The following is an 18,192-nucleotide window of genomic DNA, read 5'->3' on the forward strand; positions in this document are numbered from 1 at the left end:
GCAGCTCAGCGCTTTAACACGCTGTGCAACTAGGGCCCCCCACCTTAAGGTAAAGGTAAAGGTTTTCCCCTGACATTAAGTTTAGTCGTGTCCGACTCTAGGGGTTGGTGCTCATCTCCATTTCTTTTTTAAAAAAATATTTTTTATTAAGTGTTTTTGAACATAAAAAGAGTGAGAACAATAATGAGTATAGAAAAGAAAGTGAAAAGGGGGGGGTGTGATGAGGAGAAGGAGAGAAAAAAAACAATGGAGATAAAAATAAAAATTGTTGCATGGTAGAAAAATATAATACGTGAGAAAGAAAAAAGAAAGAAAAATTGGAAGAGGATTAAAAACAAGAAAAAAAGCCCCCCAAAAGCCCAAAACATACAAGAAAAAAGGAAAAAGAAAAAAAAGTTGTACTTCCCGTCTTTTCTTCTAGGTGATAGAGTATTTTGTACTTGTTATCATTATAAGTCCACTCAGACGTTATGTTTTTGTAAAAAGTTCTTCTTGTTCTATATAAGTTGTCAGTAATGTCCAATCTGTTTCTTTTTTTGGTTTACCATGATGGGTCTTCAAATAATATGTCAGTGTATCCATGTTCTTTATATACATAATTTTTAATATCCATTCTTCTTTAGTTGCTCATCTCCATTTCTAAGCTGACGAGCCGGCGTTGTCCGTAGACACCTCCAAGGTCATGTGGTCTACTCACATTTGCATGTTTTCGAATGGCTAGCTTGGCAGAAGCTGGGGCTAACAGCGGGAGCTCACTCCACTCACTGGATTGGAACTGGCAACCTTTCGGTCAGCAAGTACAGCAGCTCAGCGGTTTAACCCGCTGCGCCACCGATGACTCCTTTAGCAATGCTAGGATCCCATAGCACTGAGCCACCCGCAGTTCAAGTGGGGTCAAAATGCTTTCGTTCAATGTTTCTCCAACTCTGCTCTCCCAGATGCTTTGGACTTCAGCTCCCGCAGTCCCTGATCGTTATCTACGGCAGCCGAGGCTTCTGGGAGTTGAAGTCCAAAATACCTAGAGGACTAGAGTTTGGGAATCACTGGCTGTAGTCACTCCTGGAAGGGCACGGAGGAGAAGCGCGGTCCGCCTTCGCCCAAGCGTCCAAGGGCGCGACCCGCTTTCTCTTTCCAGCCCATTTGGCTCGCTTGCGTTAGGCGGGGGCTCGGGGAAAGGGGCCCTGGGCTGGCACATCCTCGCCTGGCACGCTGCCCTGAAGGAGGAAAGGCAGGGAATGGACGGAGCTGCATTGCGGCTGGGAAGAGAGAAACCACTCTGGAAGTCGGAGAAGCTGGAGCGCGTTGGGAGAGCTCTAGGATCCCGCAGACGAGCGGAGGAAAGATCAGCTTCAAGCAGTCCAAAGAGATGTGAGTACTGCGGCTGGGACTTAAAGGCTGCACTTACACTGTAGAATTGATGCATTCCCATCACTGCCCTGACTCAGTGCTCTAGAACCAGGGGAGTTGTAGTATTACAAGGTCTGGAGCCTCTCCAGACGCCGATGAATCCACGAGCCAGGCTGTTTAAATGGGGTCAAACTGCACTGATTGATTCTTAAGACAGCAGGAATGAGGAAGAGGCCAAGACTCAGGGTGCAACTAAAAGGTAGAATGAATGCACAGTAGAGTCTCAGTTATTTAACATAAACGGGCCGGCAGAACATTGGATAAGCAAATATGTTGGATAATAAGGAGGGATTAAGGAAAAGCCTATTAAACATCAAAATAGGTTATGATTTTACAAATTAAGCAGCAAAATATGTTACAGTAGAGTCTCACTTATCCAACATAAACAGGCCGGCAGAATGTTGGATAAGCGAATATGTTGGATAATAAGGAGGGATTAAGGAAAAGCCTATTAAACATCAAATTAGGTTATGATTTTACAAATTAAGCACCAAAACATCATGTTATACAACAAATTTGACAGAAAAAGTAGTTCAATACGCAGTAATGCTATGTAGTAATTACTGTATTTACAAATTTAGCACCAAAATATCACGATGTATTGAAAACATTGACTACAAAAATGCGTTGGATAATCCAGAATGTTGGATAAGCGAGACTCTACTGTATTCAACAAATTTAGGACCGGGCTGTGGCGCAGGCTGGAAAGCAAGCCAGCTGCAACAAATCAACAAATCACTTTGACCAAGAGGTCATGAGTTCGAGGTCAGCCCGGTGCCTGCGTCTTGTCTCGGTCTCTGTTCTATGTCATGGCATTGACTGTTTGCCTTTATGTGTGCAATGTGATCCACCCTGAGTCCCCTTCGGGGTGAGAAGGGCGGAATGTAAATGCTGTAAATATATAAATAAATAAATTTGACAGAAAAAGTAGTTCATTACACATTAATGCTATGTAATAATTACTGTATTTACGAATTTAGCACCAAAATATCACAATGCATTGAAAACATTGACTACAAAAATGCGTTGGAAAATCCAGAACGTTGGATAAGTGAGACTCTACAGTATTTTGACCCCACTTGAACTGCTGTCATGGGTCTAGGGCAGGCACGGGCAAACTTGGGCCCTCCAGGTGGTTTGGACTTCAACTCCCACAATTCCTAACAGCCTACCGGCTGTTAGGAATTGTGGGAGTTGAAGTCCAAACCACCTGGAGGGCCCAAGTTTGCCCGTTCCTGCTCTAGGGTATGACCTCGTGGAGGTTGTAGTTTGGCAAGGTCTTGATCCTACTCGGATGCCTCACCAAACTGCAACCATGATTTTGTAGCATTAAGCCATGGCAGTTCAAGGGACCAAACTGCATTCACTGGACAGTGTAGATCAGTGGTGACCAAACTCTAGTCCTCCAGGTGTTTTGGATCAACTTCAGAAGCCTCAGCTGCCTTAAATAATGATAAGTAGCTGTGGAAATTGAAGTCAAAACACCTGGAAAAACAGAGTTTGGAATGCCACTGTTCATAGAATGAGTGCAGCACTGGCTGTAAAACAGATGTCAGATTTCCCTGGTACAATTCATGAAGAGTGGATTATAATTACACAAAAGGTAATGCTAAATGGAGTATGTTAATTTACAGGACACCATCAGACCCCCTTTGTTTTGTGGCCCCGTTCCCTGGTGGCACAGCGGGTTAAACCGCTGGGCTGCTGAAATTGTTGACCAAAAGATGGGCGGTTCAAAACCGGGGAACAGGGTGAGCTCCTGCTGTTAGCCCCAGCTTTTGCCAACCTGGCAGTTCGAAAACATGCAAATGTGAGATCGATAGGTACCGTTCTGGCAGGAAGATAACGGCGTTCCATGCAGTCATGCCGGCAACATGACCTTGGAGTTGTCTATGGACAACGCCGGCTCTTTGACTTAGAAATGGAGATGAGCACCCTCCCACCCCAGAGTCGGACAAGGGAAAATCTTTACCTTTTCCTACACTGTTTAAAATTGCATTATCTGGCGGTGCAGACAGGGTCTTTCTCCCTCCCTCTTTATATTCATTGCCCTTATGGTGGAGATATTTTTATAAAAAAGCAAATTGGTTGGTTAAAATTTTCAAGACCTTCAAGGCTTTTCATCAGGCAGAGATGTTACAAAAGGCAGGGACGAAGAATCAAAAGTTTTTAAATTGTATTTTTTCAGAGTTAGAAAAACCATCGGTAATTTAGATTTTGTATGCACGGCTCCATACTAGAAGTATAGTACATAAAATGAATGAATGAATGCCTTTTCCTATGAGAAGACAGTGGAGCATTCCAAATCATGTGCACGTTTATTTGAAAGTGATGTAGCTCAATGTTAATTATCCCTAGTAAAAAGGGACTAAAGATGGGAAACATGCAGCCTCAAAGATAATTCAAATTTATTTGAAAGTGCCACTGTACTCCATGGGGTTTATTCCTCATTTTGGAAAACGTGAGATTGATGTTTATGTTGTATTATTGTATATGATCACTTGCAAGTATGTTCCTCAGAGTTCGCTGGGATGTTGTTATTGTGCACCTTCTAGTCGTTTCCAATTTATGATAACTCTAAAGTGATCCTATCACAGGGTTATTGAGGCTGAGGGTGTGTGACTTGCCCAAAGCTTAGGCCTGCAACTTCATGACGTTGTGATACTTTAGGAGTCACCTACAAGAATCAGTTCAAAACATTTTGCAGCTAAAGGCTAAGGATAAGATGGTGCCCTCCCACTGTTCAAGTGTTCCATCTATCAATAATAAGTATGGCCATTTGGTCCTATTATTATCTTACGTTCAATCCAAGAATGGGAATCCTACAGCCCCTTAATACTGCTTCAGGCGTTTCTTGCAGACCTTTTATGAAAAGCAAAAAAGTTACCATTAAAATGCATACAGTTAAAGTATATACGAAGTTGAGATTAAAAACTAACAGCTGAATCAAAACAATTTAAAATTCTACTTTTAAAGGAGTACAGTGCTATATAAACTCTTCTCTTCTTAACGATGAATGATCAGAATCTTGCTGAAATAAAAAGGGCTTCACCTGCGACCAAAAAGATAGCAAAGTGTACAAGCTGACTTTATTTGCTAAACAAAGTACAACTATAAATAACTCTATTCAGCTGCATACAACTATATTTAATACAGCCATAATTGTTGGATAAAGTAATGGAACTTTCTGGGTCGGTTATATGTGAATCAATCCTCCTCAAACACCTTGCTGCTGCTTCCAAGCCTTTGGTATTTGCAGCAACTGCTAATGGAAAGCATGAGGGAAAGCCGTAAGTCCTAGTCATGGTTTCAAGGAACACTAGAACCAGATAGGATTTATGGGGAAGAGAGCAGATATGTAGCAGATTCCACTTTGAGGAATCTCAATTCCACCTCTGCTTTGCAAAAACTGGTGTTTAGGCATCTTAAAGCCTTACTTTCCCATTATCACATTATTTCCTTTTCTGAGGATGAATAAAGTGGAATGTTTATAGGAAGGTAGATAAATCCGGACTAAATGAGACATCTTGTACCTTTTTGATGGTTTAGGGACAAGGATGCTGTCCAAAAGTGGAAATGGTTGGAAAGTAAAACTTTGGCTGGATCTACACTGTCAAATAATGCAATTTGAACTGTATTATATAGGACCACAGTGACCATATATGTAGTTCAAACTGCATCATTTGGCAGTATAGCTCCAACCCCCAGTCTTTTCTTTGGGTCTTGTAAGGAAGAAAAGCTGAATATAAATAAAGATTTATTTATTTATTAGCTTTCAAAGCAAGATAGCAGAAGATGGCATCAAGTTAATTGAGAGAGAAAAAAAAGATACAGTAGAGTCTCACTTATCCAACACTCACTTATCCAATGTTCTGGATTATCCAATGCATTTTTGTAGTCAATGTTTTCGATGCATTGTGATATTTTGGTGCTAAATTCGTAAATACAGTAATTACTACATAGCATTAATGTGTAATGAACCACTTTTTCTGTCAAATTTGTTGTATAACGTGATGTTTTGGTGCTTAATTTGTAAAATCATAACCTAATTTGATGTTTAATAGGCTTTTCCTTAATCCCTCATTATCCAACATACTCGCTTATCCAACATTCTGCCGGCCCGTTTATGTTGAATAAGTGAGACTCTATTGTATTTCTTTTTCTGAGGATGAATAAAGTGGAATGTGTATAGGAAGATAGTATCGAGACTAAATAAGGCATCTTGTACCTTTTTGATGGATTAGGGACACGGATGCTGTCCAAAAGTGGAAATGGTTGGAAAGTAAAACTTTGGCTGGATCTACACTGTCAAATAATGTAGTTTGAACTGTATGATATAGGACCACAGTGACCATATATGTAGTTCAAACTGCATTATTTGGCAGTTTAGCTCTAACCCCCAGTCTTTTCTTTGGGTCCTGTGAGGGAGAAAAGCGGGATATAAATAAAGATTTATTTATTTATTAGCTTTCGAAGCAAGACTGAGCAGAAGATGGCATCATGTTGATTGAGAGAAAAAAAAAGATATCAATGAATCCATTGAGAGGAGGAAAAAAGCCCTGCATGGTCAAAAGAACAGACCAGGGGTTGAAAGTGTGTGACATGGGTTATAATTTAGATCTGTTGAAATATCAATATGTTGAAAAAGGAGTCCTCAGAAAGTGGGGGGCTCCTGTATTGTGACAACTGTTTCTGATAATGTTTGGATGACTCTGGTTGCATCTAGACCTGCAGGATGACTGCAGTTTGACACCACTTTTAGTTACCATGGCTCAGTGCTGATGTTTGTAGTTTGATGAAGCACCAGCACTCTAAGCTAAAGACTAGTGATGTTTGTGGTATTTGTCTCATTTGTTTCATTTGTGTTTCTGTTTTGTATTGTCCATTTGGACGATATTGTCCCAGGCTTACGAGTGCAGGGTTTGGGCCTAGGCGTGTGGGCCTTGCAGGACTTACAGTCCAATTAGCTGTAGGCCCTGTGAGGCCCGGCTAGGCCTGGTCCAAAGCCTGCACCTGTAGGCCCGGGCCCTCGGGCCTATGAGTGCAGGCTTTGGGCCTATGTACACGCCTGGCTGGGGGGTGGGGGTGGAGGTTGGGGGTGGCTTGGTCATCCTGTGCCTCCCCCCTCCCTTTGCCTGGCTCCTTACCGGGCATTTGAGCGGGGCTGGCTGTTGCTGTGACCTTGGCCGGCGCCTCACCCCTCCCTCCGATAAAAAAAGAAACGAAACAAAACAAAACAAATGTTTGACCTCCCGATTTTGGGAGAACAAACAAAAACGGATCAGGGCCTTGACGAAAGCTGGGACACGAAACAGAGCAAGGTAAGTCCCGAAAGCCCATCTCTACTAAAGACCTTGTAAAAGTACAACTCTCATAGTTCTATAGCATAGCCAGGAATGGGAATCCAACAGCTTCCCAATGTTGTTGGACTGTAACTCCTAACATTCATGGTTCAGTAGGGATGATAGGACCAGGACTAGAAGCATTATTATTATTATTATTATTATTATTATTATTATTATTATTATTATTATTTCCATCACTTCTATCCCGCCCTGTTACGGGTTTGTTGAAAAAACAAACTGCGTGCAAGTCCTGTCCAGACTTATCCAGCCCTTTTGTGCATCCACAATGAGCACAAGAAACAAGCCAGGAAAATGGAAAAATCAAAGTTGACTCTTAAGTAGCAGAGTCAAGGAGAAAATTAAACAAGCAGCTTCAAAAACACAAAACCTCAAGCTTCAAAATAACTCAGTACATTTGAAGCAACAAAACTCACATAAAGTTCTTTGCATTAAATTCATGCATCTTCTTTGGAGATTTCTTCAATGGTGCAAGGAGACAAGCATAGTAGGCTCTTTGCCAGGATTCAGTAAGTCCCAAAAAACATTGCAAACATTCCCCATTCAGGGAGTGGTTCAAGCTTGTTAACCTTGATGGTTCTAATTACTCAACTATGAGTTGTAATTGACCAGGTGTTTTTCCCTTAACACACATATACACAAGTAATGATCCCACAAAAACTTAGTCAAATACATGCATATGCAGTAATATGCCCTTCTCATCCGAAGGGACTCAGTAGCCGCTATTGTGTTGTCGAAGGCTTTCATGGCTGGGATCACAGGGTTGTTGTATGTTTTCTGGGCTGTATGGCCATTTTCCAGAAGTATTCTCTCCTGACGTTTCGCCCACAGGTACCTCACTACCTCTGAGGATGCCATAGATTTGGGCGAAACATCAGGAGAGAATACTTCTGGAACATGGCCATATAGCCCGGATAACATACAACAACCCAGTAGCTGCTATTGTTAGTATATTCATAGCCTGCTTTCCTCTCTTAAATGAGAATCAAAGTGGAGTTGAAATCTGACACAATCTAAAAGGCCACATACCCGACGACATAGAACAAACAACATAAGTAAAACCAAAGACTTTACCATTACTTTGAACGTTGCTGAGTGCTTTTCTGCAGACTTTTTAAAGATTGAATGGTTCCAGTCATTTTCTAAAGGTTGATGGGTGGTGATAGCAAGTGGTGGAGAACAGAAGCAGGCCAGGTACATGACTCTAATCTCCTTTCACATTTTTCCAGATGAGCGTTTGGACATTTACGAAGAGTAAATGAGTCACTCTGGATTAATGCTTGTTTTATTCACAGGAGTCATCTTGCAGCTAATGCTGTGCTAGCACAGCATCTCTGATCGGTCCACCTGCTTTCTCCTTCTGGTTTATCAGCATAAGACAAGGTCCTTGCAAGTCTGTGCTTAGTCACTGAGGGTGTTAGATTATTTGCTCTGTCAGGAGCATTTGATATCACTGACCATGAGTTCTGCTTTAATTTTGCATTCTTGGCTTGTTGCCCAGGACAACTGCTAAAAGATGGTGTATAGTCTTCTAGACAAGAACTGATCTACAGTGCTCACATTTGTGTGAATCAATAGGCCGGAATGCCAGAGAATTGTGGCTCATGAAATGTGTGCTGATGCATGCAGTCCCATTCAATCCAATATGTTTCCTCCCACTTATGGGAGGGTCTAAGCCTGGGTAAACAAGGGTGCCTTTACACAATAGAAGTACTACAGTTTGGCAACACTTTATCTGCTACCCTGTTTCCCCAAAAATAAGACATCCCCTGAAAATAAGACCTACTAGAGGTTTTGCTGAATTGCTAAATATAAGGCCTCCCCTGAAAGTAAGACCTAGCAAAGTTTTTGTTTGGAAGCATGTCCGTCGAACATAACACCGGATTATGCAGGATCGGTAAATGTATGTACCATAGATTGTTGTACATGGAAATAATGGTAGTACAGTAGAACCCGGTAGTCCGTGTTAAACGGGCGGACCTCAGCTCGATCAACCCAGATCACTCAGATTACCAGGTTTCCTCTCCCTTTGACGGCCGCTTGGACCCGGGAAGTGCGAAGCGTGCCGCTTCCCTGGGTGCAAGCAGCTGCCAAAGGGAGAGGAAGACTCTCCGTTTGGCCGGGCCTTGGATCCAGGGAAGCGTGCCACTTCTCTGGGTCCAAGCACCCGCCAAACTGAGAGGCTTCCTCTCTGTTCGGCCGGGGCTTGGATCCAGGGAAGCGTGCCGCTTCTTTGGGTCCAAGCACCCGCCGAACAGAGAGGAAACTTCTCCCTTCGGCGGGCGTTTGGGCCAGCCGTTGAACAGGTGAAGGGGAAGGGCCGCAAAAGCCCTCCCCGTTCACCCGCCTGCCCGTGCCTCGGCTCCTTCGTCGCACCGGCGCGGCGAAGGAGCCAGCCGTGCGTGTTGCTAGGTAGATAGCAAGCTACTTAGCAACACGCATGGGGCGCTCGCCCCTTGGGAGGTGCCCCCTGCATGTTGCTAGGTAGCTTGCTATGTACCTAGCAACACGCACACCTAGCCAGCCAGCGAGCAGGTGAACGGGGAGGGCCTTTGCAGCCCGGATTGCATGGAGGCTTGGACGAGCGGGGCTCGGATGAGCGGGGCTTTTACTGTAACAAGAAATTCTTGATAGGATTCATAGTTTGTGTGGTTTTGCTGGTTTGTGATGACAACTACTGTATAGTACATAATAAATATGAATTTTTCTTCATGGAAAAATAAGCCATCCTCTAAAAATAAGACCTAGCACATCTTTGGGAGCAAAAATTAATATAAGTCACTGTCTTATTTTGGGGGAAACACGGTATATCCCAATGTTCTCGAATAGTGAGAATTGAAGTTTGGTGCGGCACCAACATATTTTGGCAGAGAATGTAAAGACCTTGTAAAACTGCAACTCTCATGATTCCATAGGATTGAGCCATGGCAGTTAAAGTGCTGTCGGACTGCATTAATTCTTCAGTGTAGATTACTCTAAATGTGAATGAATAGGGGATGTGTATCAATGCATGCCTTGTTCATGGCAAGCCACTATTCTCTGGAAGTCTGGTTTATATTGTATGTAGATAGGGCCAATGTTTTTCTAAAATCTTGTTACCTTTGTGAGCTCTTTCTGAGGTTGTTCATTGTCTCTTGACAAACAAATATGTTTCTTTGCATAAACAAAATGACTGCATGATGAAAATTGCTTTTGATTGATATTGTTTGCTTATGGATTTGGCTGACTGAATGATTATTATTGGTGTAACTAGAGCAGAGAAACATAATTGCTATGAAAGAAATAATTGTTTCTTATGGATTATGCTGTAGGTGATAATTTAGTGAAGGCGATAATTCCATTTTTTAATTTATTTCCCTATCAAGTAAGTGGAATGAGATTTCATCAGTTCTGGATGATATGATAAAATTGTTCCCTTTTCTGTTTGATCCACAGCATATTTATCTGTTAATGATGTTTAGATTATTTTTCACATTTGATTGTAACAGCTTCATAAAAGTAGATACAGGTATATTATTAGCAACTTTGGAAAAAATAGTACAAATTGTTGAACTAAAAAAGGTGGAATTTCCTTTACTTTGAAATAGTCAGTAAAAGGAGTCAGAACTATGGTTGAGTGACCTTTGGTAAATTACAGTCTCTCGTTCTCAGTGGAATATAATGGCAAACAGCTTCTAAACACATCTTGCCAAGAAAACTCTGTGATAGGGCTGCCATAAATTGGAAATGGCTTGAAGGTGCAAAACAACAACAAGAGCAGAATTCAAAACAATCCTAACAGATTAGAGAGATAGGTTGAAACTAACAAAATGAAGTTCATCAGGGACAAATGCAAGATACTCGACTTAGGCAGAAAAAATGAAATGAAAAGATACAGAATGGGGAACGCCTGGCTCGATAGCAGTACATTTAAAAAGATCTTGGAAACCTTGTGGAGAACAAATTAAACATGAGCCAACAATGTCATGTGGCAGCTAAAAAAGCCAATGGGATTTTGGTCTGCATAAATAGGAGTATAATGTCTAGATCTAGGGAAGCCATGCTACCCCTCTATTCTGCCTTGGTCATACCACACCTGGAATACTGTGTCTAATTCTGGATGGCCCATGAGGTCTCTTCCAACCCTATGATTCTATTAATCTAAGAATTCTCCCCCTACAAGGCTCACAATCTGGTATTTCCAAACAGTAAATACTGGCTTTATGGAAGGCAGATATAAGAATACAGGTGAACTTCAATTAACAAACCCTCTGACCTAAGTTGCATCCACACAGTTATGTAATCCAGATCAAAATGTGGATTATACAGATCCAGTTCACTTTTGAACTTTTGCAGATGCCCCAGGAATCAGCAGGAAGATGCAAGAGAGTCCACACAGATTCTGTGGCTGTGAATCAGTCAAAATTCAGGATTATTTTTTCATCCCTCCTCACATATAAAACATATTCCCAACATTTGAAGGCTGTGAAATCAAGTGTTCCCATGCCTTTGTTTACCTTCTGGCTGGGTTGTGTATTTGATTTGTCTCTGCTACTGCTCCAACATTAATCCTGTTTACATGAGTACTTCTCATTTGACATTCGATTTCTCCCTCTTGAGTGGTTATAAACAGAAGGGTTTCAGTGAATTTTATGGCTTGATCTGGAACTGAAAGTGAGTTTCTTCTCAGTGGTCACTCTGGAATCCACACCTGTGGTACCTCCAGCATCCACGCAGCTGTTTCGGATGATCTCTTGCAAAGCTTTTGCCTAATTGAGGACTCCAGCCCTGCCCCTCCCCAGTAATAAAGCCAGACTGCAGGGCTTGAGGCCTTAGTTCTTTTCGTCTGTGAAAGCAGCAACATCAGATTGTATCTCCTCGACTTTGGATTTTTGGAATTGGCTAAGGACTCCTCTTTATCCCTTGGACTTTGCAAACTTGGAAATTCCTTCCTGTTAAGGCCAGTATGGCTCCTACTGCAGCCCTTAAGTGCATGGGGTGTGGGGGGGAAGCTGCCCCAGGGAGACCCCATCCCCTCTGTGTTTTGTGTCGCCGGCTCCCTCGCGCGCTGCCGCGTCTGTACAGACGCAAGCTACTTTAAGCACAGACTCACCTCCTTCCTCGCTTGCCGCTTTGGCAGGAGGGAAAAAGGCGGCAAAAAGATCTTCCACCCCTCCGACAGAGGCTCAGGAAGGGGCAGAGCCGGCACCAACTAAGTGCAGACTGAAGTCAAACCAACTTCCAGCTTCTGGCGCGTCTATTGCGCAATCCTCCCTTCCCTTGGCAGCGGCAGTGCGTCCTTTAGAGCCCCCAACCCTTTTGCCGCCGCATTTGCCTCAGCAGGCAGGGGGAGGGCCTCTTCCTGCCATGCTCCTGCCTCCTCCCAAGGAGAGTAAACTTCCTCCTCAATGTGTGTAGAGCTATCTTTTTATGTACATCGCACAGATCCATTGCGGAAATCACCAAGATTGTTTTTTTTTTATTAATTTTTTTTTATTTATACTTAAAACTTATACATTCTTAAACAAATTTGCAATACAGAGTTATGTATATCAAGCTCATAGTATTTTCACTCTATATTACATACTCATATTATTTACCTTTTATTACCCCTCACCTAGTGCTATCCCTTCACCCCAGACCAGCCAATTACAATATTTATTTCCAAAATTCAATTGTTTCTTTTACAGGTTTTTTCCCCTTACCTTCTACATATACAAACTCTATAAATTTTCCCCATATCTTCCCAAAATCATCCTTTTTTAATATCCCTCTTTTAATTTTAATCTTACATGTCAATTTATCATTTATCGCAATATCCCAAATCTCCTTATACCATTCTTCCAATTGGCACTCCTCACTACCTTTCCATTTTTTGGCTATTAACAATCTTGCTGCTGTTAGCAAATTGGCAATTAGTTCCTTTAACTCTTTTGGTACTTGAATATTATCCATAAATGACAACAGTGCTATTTCAGGCGTTCCTATTATTTCTGTTTTGGTGATTCCCTTTATTTCTTTAAAAACGTTCTCCCAAAATTTTTGAACATATTTACAGGACCACCACATATGTATATATGTACCATTTTCCTGGCAGTCCCTCCAGCACTGCTTAGAGTATTTCTTATCAATTTGATTTAATCTAATTGGTGTGAGGTACCATCTCCAAACCACTTTATAATAATTCTCTTTTATTCTTATAGACATGTTTTTTAATATACGCATATTCCACATTTCTTTCCAGATTTGAGGGTGTATTTCCTTATTGCAATCTAACTCCCACATTTCTTTAAGGTGATCCTGCTCCTGCTCTTTATCTATTAGCAATTTGTAAATATCACTTGTTATACCTTTGGTTCTTTCTTTTCCTTCCCTTCCCCCCCTTTGACTAATCATCTTCTCAAATTTTGTAAGTTCTCTATCTCCCTTATATTTCTTTCCTATTTCCCTTGCCCATCTTTCCAATTGAAGAACTTTATACCACCCAATACTCCCTGATAGTTGATTCCTTATTTCTCCTAGATTCTTCATTTTTGATTCCCAATCCTTTAATTTCATCATTCCTTTTTCTTTAAATGTTCTTTCTAACTCCTTTTGAGATTCATTGGGAATTTTTTTGTAATTAACACCGGTGTTAATGGGGAGATTGGTGGTATTAGTTTTTCTTCATACTTGGCCCAAATTTCTAATATATTTTTTAAAAAGGGGTTCCCTATTTTATTATACCATTTCTTCTCCGAATTCCTGGTTTTCCCTATGAAGAATTTCATATCTATATCTTTACTCTCTTCTTCTAACCATTCTAAATCCTCTTGTCCTATAATCCCTTCAACTATCCGATTAGCTTATGAGATGGAAGGACTGGACTTATCTGTTCAGATCCATGCACATTCCACCCGAGCAATGGCTGCCTCAATGGCATTTTTGCATGGAGTGCCATTAGATGACATTTGCCTTGTGGCCATTTGGTCGACACCGCACACTTTTATTACGCATTACAAATTGGATCTGGCAGCCAAAAGGGATGCAAATTTTGGAAGGGCAATCCTTTTTTCCACACTAGCATGACACCCACCATCCGTCACTAAGCTCGCTAGTCTACCACAGGTGTGGATTCCAGAGTGACTATGCAGAAGAAGGTAAGGTTGCTTACCTGTAACTGTGTTTCTTCCAGTGGTCACTTCAGGAATTCACACAACCCGCCCATCCTCCCCACATTTGTCATGCCTAGTGCGACTGCTTTTCGCGGGACAGAACTAAGGCCTCAAACCCTGCAGCCTGGCTTTATTACTGGGGAGGGGCGGGGCTGGAGTCCTCAATTAGGAAAAAGCTTTGCAAGAGATCATCTGAAACAGCTGCGTGGATGCTGGAGATACCACAGGTGTGAATTCCAGAGGTGACCACTGAAAGAAACAGTTACAGGTAAGCAACCATACCTTCTTATCACACTGTTTCCAGATGGATATCTATCTGAGAGTGTATTAGGGAGGAATGTTTCCTACACACCCTGACATCAAGATAGCTTCAAGCTGGATTTTAGTGCCTATGTAGAAGAGCTCAAAGAAGCTCCTTGTTATACCCACCCTTTTGTTTCTTGTACTCTTGTCTGGCTGGAAACCGTTAGCAACATCAGCTATGGGAAGATGGTGAAGGAGTACTGGATAAACAGATTTATGTTTGGCCAGCCAAATGGAAATCATAACTGGAAGCTTTGAGTTTTTTTTTTTTAAAAAAAACCTCATCCCTTGATGCATTTTAGAAGATGTTTTCAGGTGGTCTATGGAAGGTTGTAATTGCTTTTGTTTAGTTATATAAGACTTAAATTACATGGTGGTTCCATTTCACAAGAGCATATGCCTTGATTTTTAATAAAAAGTTTGCTGAAAGATGTAATTTTTGTGCTCTAGGAAGCTATCCTTTTTCCTTTCCTGTTATTTTTGCTTCTGGAATCACATTTTTTTTTGTTAAAGACACAATACATAAAGGTGTGGCTGTATTTTCAGAGAACAGCCACTCTATATTTGTTTAAATCAAGTGGTTGAGGACACTACATTATGGATTATATTTATGAAATCCCAAGAGCTAAATACTTCGTAAGATGTTTATTGCCTGTAGCTATCTTTAATGATAGGGATAAAAAAATTATATTTGCGATCTAGTTCAGCAAAGTCAGTTGTTGTTAATATGTCTAGAGTTGCAATAAAAGCAAATCACACATGAGATTAAATGAGATTAATTGCCTCTTATAAGAAATTAAATTCAGTAAAGATATTTCAAGGTATAGTATGTGTGTGTGATATGATATATTGATATGTCTTTAAAAATTAATCTTCGTGATCTTATATTTTACTGTAATACTTGTTTTCATATTACTGATTCTTTTGGTCATAGCTTCTATTTTGTTGCCCCACATATAGAGGGGGGAGGGAAGAGAATGTTTATTTTATAATTTTTGGGGAGTGGTGGTAGTGGGGCATATCCTATATTTGATTGTCATACACATACTCATATATAGTGGGCCTTATATTTGATTTTTTGTTTGTTTGTGTGTAACCATATTTTTAACTTTGTTGCCTAATTGTATTTGTTGTTATATGCCTTAGTTTTTCGGACCTATGTTGAGTTTGAGGTGAATCTATTACATGTTTTTCTTGGCAACAATTGTTCAGAAGTGATTTTTCATTGCCTTTCTCTGAGGCCTCTTCTACACAGCTACATAAAATCCAGATTATCTGTTTTCAACCAGATTATCTGGCAGTGTAGACTCAGATAATCCAGTTCAAAGGAGATAATGTGGGCTATATGCCTTGATATTCTGGATTATATGGAAGTGTAGAAGGGCCCTAGGAGAGTATGCCTTGCCCAAGGTCATTCAATGGGTTTCAGGACTTATTGGGGACTCGAACCCTGGTCTCCTGAGGCCCCTTCTACACAGTTGTATAGAATCTACATAATCTGCTTTGGACTGGTTTATATGACAGTGTAGACTGAGGCCCTTTGGCCCTATATCCCAGGATCAGATCCCAGGTTTTCTGCTTTAAACTGGATTATATGAGTTAGCCCTGCCAGATATCTGGGATAAACAGAAACCACACTAGCTCTCTACTCATATATACATATAGGGCCCTTCAACACAGTCATATAACCCAGAAGATCAAGGCAGATAATCCACAATATCTGCTTTGAATTGGATTATCGGAGTCCACACTGCCATATAATCCAGTTCAATGTGGATTTTATACAGCTGTGTGGAAGGGACTAGAGACAGAAAATGATACAGAGAGACACCAAGAAAGCCACTGAATGCCCAGCAAAGTTCCTATTCAAATGAAGAGTAGTGACAATATCAAGAGAGAGTCTTTGTGTCCCATGAGTCAAAGCCACCAGCAAGCTGTCACTCATTTCCACTTATGGGAAACTAAACATTTTTTTAAAGTGATCGTAAGATAAACCATGTTGGATTTTAACAGCTTGGCTGTATACCAATGCTGTTTCTCTATGTAGAAAGCATGCATTCCTAAAAATCATCAAAATGGAATTTAGATTTTTAAAGATATTTTTAAAGAGTTAGATAAACATTTTCATTTCAGGGATAATAAATGGCCATTGTACTTCTAATTGTTATGAGAAATCCAAATATTTAGTTGGCTCTAATTAAATAATGTTGTGGTGTTTTACTCATATGTATCCAGTGACTTTTGCTGAGGTCAATGTAAAGACTAATTTATCACGCAGATTACTATTGATCAAAGTAAACCTAAGATCAATAGTGGATTTTGAGGGTCAGTACATTTGTAAATAGGATGAAATATGGAAGGCGATGGATCCATCAGGTTTAATTTTTAACACAGTGATAGAATTGTGGAGGGATTAACTGTTTAAAGTAGTGGTGCTATTAATTAAAAGAGAATTACTTAACTCAGAACATTTATGTAGCACAGTGAAACTGAAACTAAACGTTATATTGGACATTTTCTCTTTCTCTAAGCTAAAATTTCTGTCCAATGCGGGTTTTTTTAAAGGAATGGAAAGAGCTATTGGGGGAAGGGGAAAAAAGCCTGTATAATGTTTTATTCAAACTGCTGACCTATTGTAGGTGCTTTTTGACTGACGAACCTTTTGCAATATAGGCAGTCCTCAAGTTATGAACAAGTTAGGTTCTGTAGGTTTGTTCTTAAGTTGAATTTGTATGTAAGTCAAATTGGTACATTTTTTCAGTGTTACACCAGCCATAAATCATTTGGATCACATAGGGGAGGGTTAACGCCCCTGTTGTCGCACCCCAGACCTGAAGCCACCTATGGCCAGAGCATCACATAGGAGTCCAGAGTAATGGCAAACAGTTTATTGTATATAGTAAAAAGCAGGGATAAAGAAGGAAGGTGTAAAATCCAAAAGGTCAGCAATCAAATGTCTCTTGTAAATCCGAAAGCAGGGCAGTTCAAGAATAGTCCCAACTGTAACTTAAAAGTCACGTTGCCTAAAATGAAGAACAAACTGCCCGTCACCGTAATATACAGACCTGAAAGCATTACGTCTCCCCTGGAATTTCTGCTTTCCACAGAAGCATGTTGACCTACGAAGCTGGCTATCTGCTCGAATTTGTAGGCGAGTTTCCTGTCTTAGGTCAATGTCACCAAGTCCATTCCCATGAGAATTTCTCATCAATTTGTCTTCACTAGACTCCTTATCTGGAGAGGATGATTCCGACTTCTGTGACTGACCTTGAATGCCTGGAGGATCAGAGGTAATTGATTCTCAGGCCCACCTGTGCCTATGTTTTAAGCAGTTTCACTTTCTGGCTCTGCATGATAATAAATCCCAGGAAAGCCCACAATCCCATCTGAGTTTAAGGCATCAGCCCCTGTCTGCTGTGATTGCTGCTGAGCTACAACACCTGTAGTGTTTGTTTTCTGTTTGCCCCTGTTCAGAAGACTTCATCGCACTTTCTAGGGGAGAGTGGGCAGGATATAAACAAAGCATTATTATTATTATTATTATTATTATTATTATTATTATTATTCTGTCCCTGTGATAATTGGATTTTTTAAAAAATGGCTTATGGGAACAAAGATGGGAACAAAGATTGGTCATAAAGCTTCAGTGGAAACACCTTTTCTCCATGATAACTCTTTCAGACGTGAATTTCCCTTCTGAGGTATAGATTTCTCACACTTCCTATAGTCTCATTTCTGTTCTTAACTATGAGTTGTCTGTAAATCTTAGGATTTCTGTGCTATGGAATCATGGGAGTTGTAATTTTACAAAGTCTTTAACCTTCTCTGTCAAAGAGTGCTAGTGCTTCACCAAACTACCACATTAATTCTACAGCTTAGGATGATTCTGTAGAGAAAACCATGCCTCAAGGCCAAATACTACTGTTATATAAATAAATTGATCCTCGAAGGTCTCCCTGGTTGGCTGCCAGAAGACCAGGGAATGT

At 40.8% G+C, this 18,192-nt stretch overlaps 1 protein-coding gene across 5 annotated transcripts in view; it reads left to right on the forward strand.

Annotated features, from left to right (window-relative positions):
* Positions 1 to 1,036: 1,036 nt before the first annotated feature.
* thsd7a (thrombospondin type 1 domain containing 7A) overlaps positions 1,037 to 18,192 on the forward strand; it is a 339,030-nt gene continuing 321,874 nt past the window's right edge. For 3 of the 5 annotated variants that reach the window (XM_062957499.1, XM_062957495.1, XM_062957498.1), the window contains exon 1: positions 1,037 to 1,368. The gene's annotated coding sequence lies outside the window, so the exon portion shown is untranslated. The remainder of the gene's footprint in view (positions 1,369 to 18,192) is intronic. The other 2 variants (XM_062957497.1, XM_008112588.3) reach the window with 1 other exon arrangement.

The sequence above is a fragment of the Anolis carolinensis genome, chromosome 6, assembly GCF_035594765.1.
Source record: "Anolis carolinensis isolate JA03-04 chromosome 6, rAnoCar3.1.pri, whole genome shotgun sequence".
Lineage (NCBI taxonomy): Eukaryota > Metazoa > Chordata > Lepidosauria > Squamata > Dactyloidae > Anolis > Anolis carolinensis.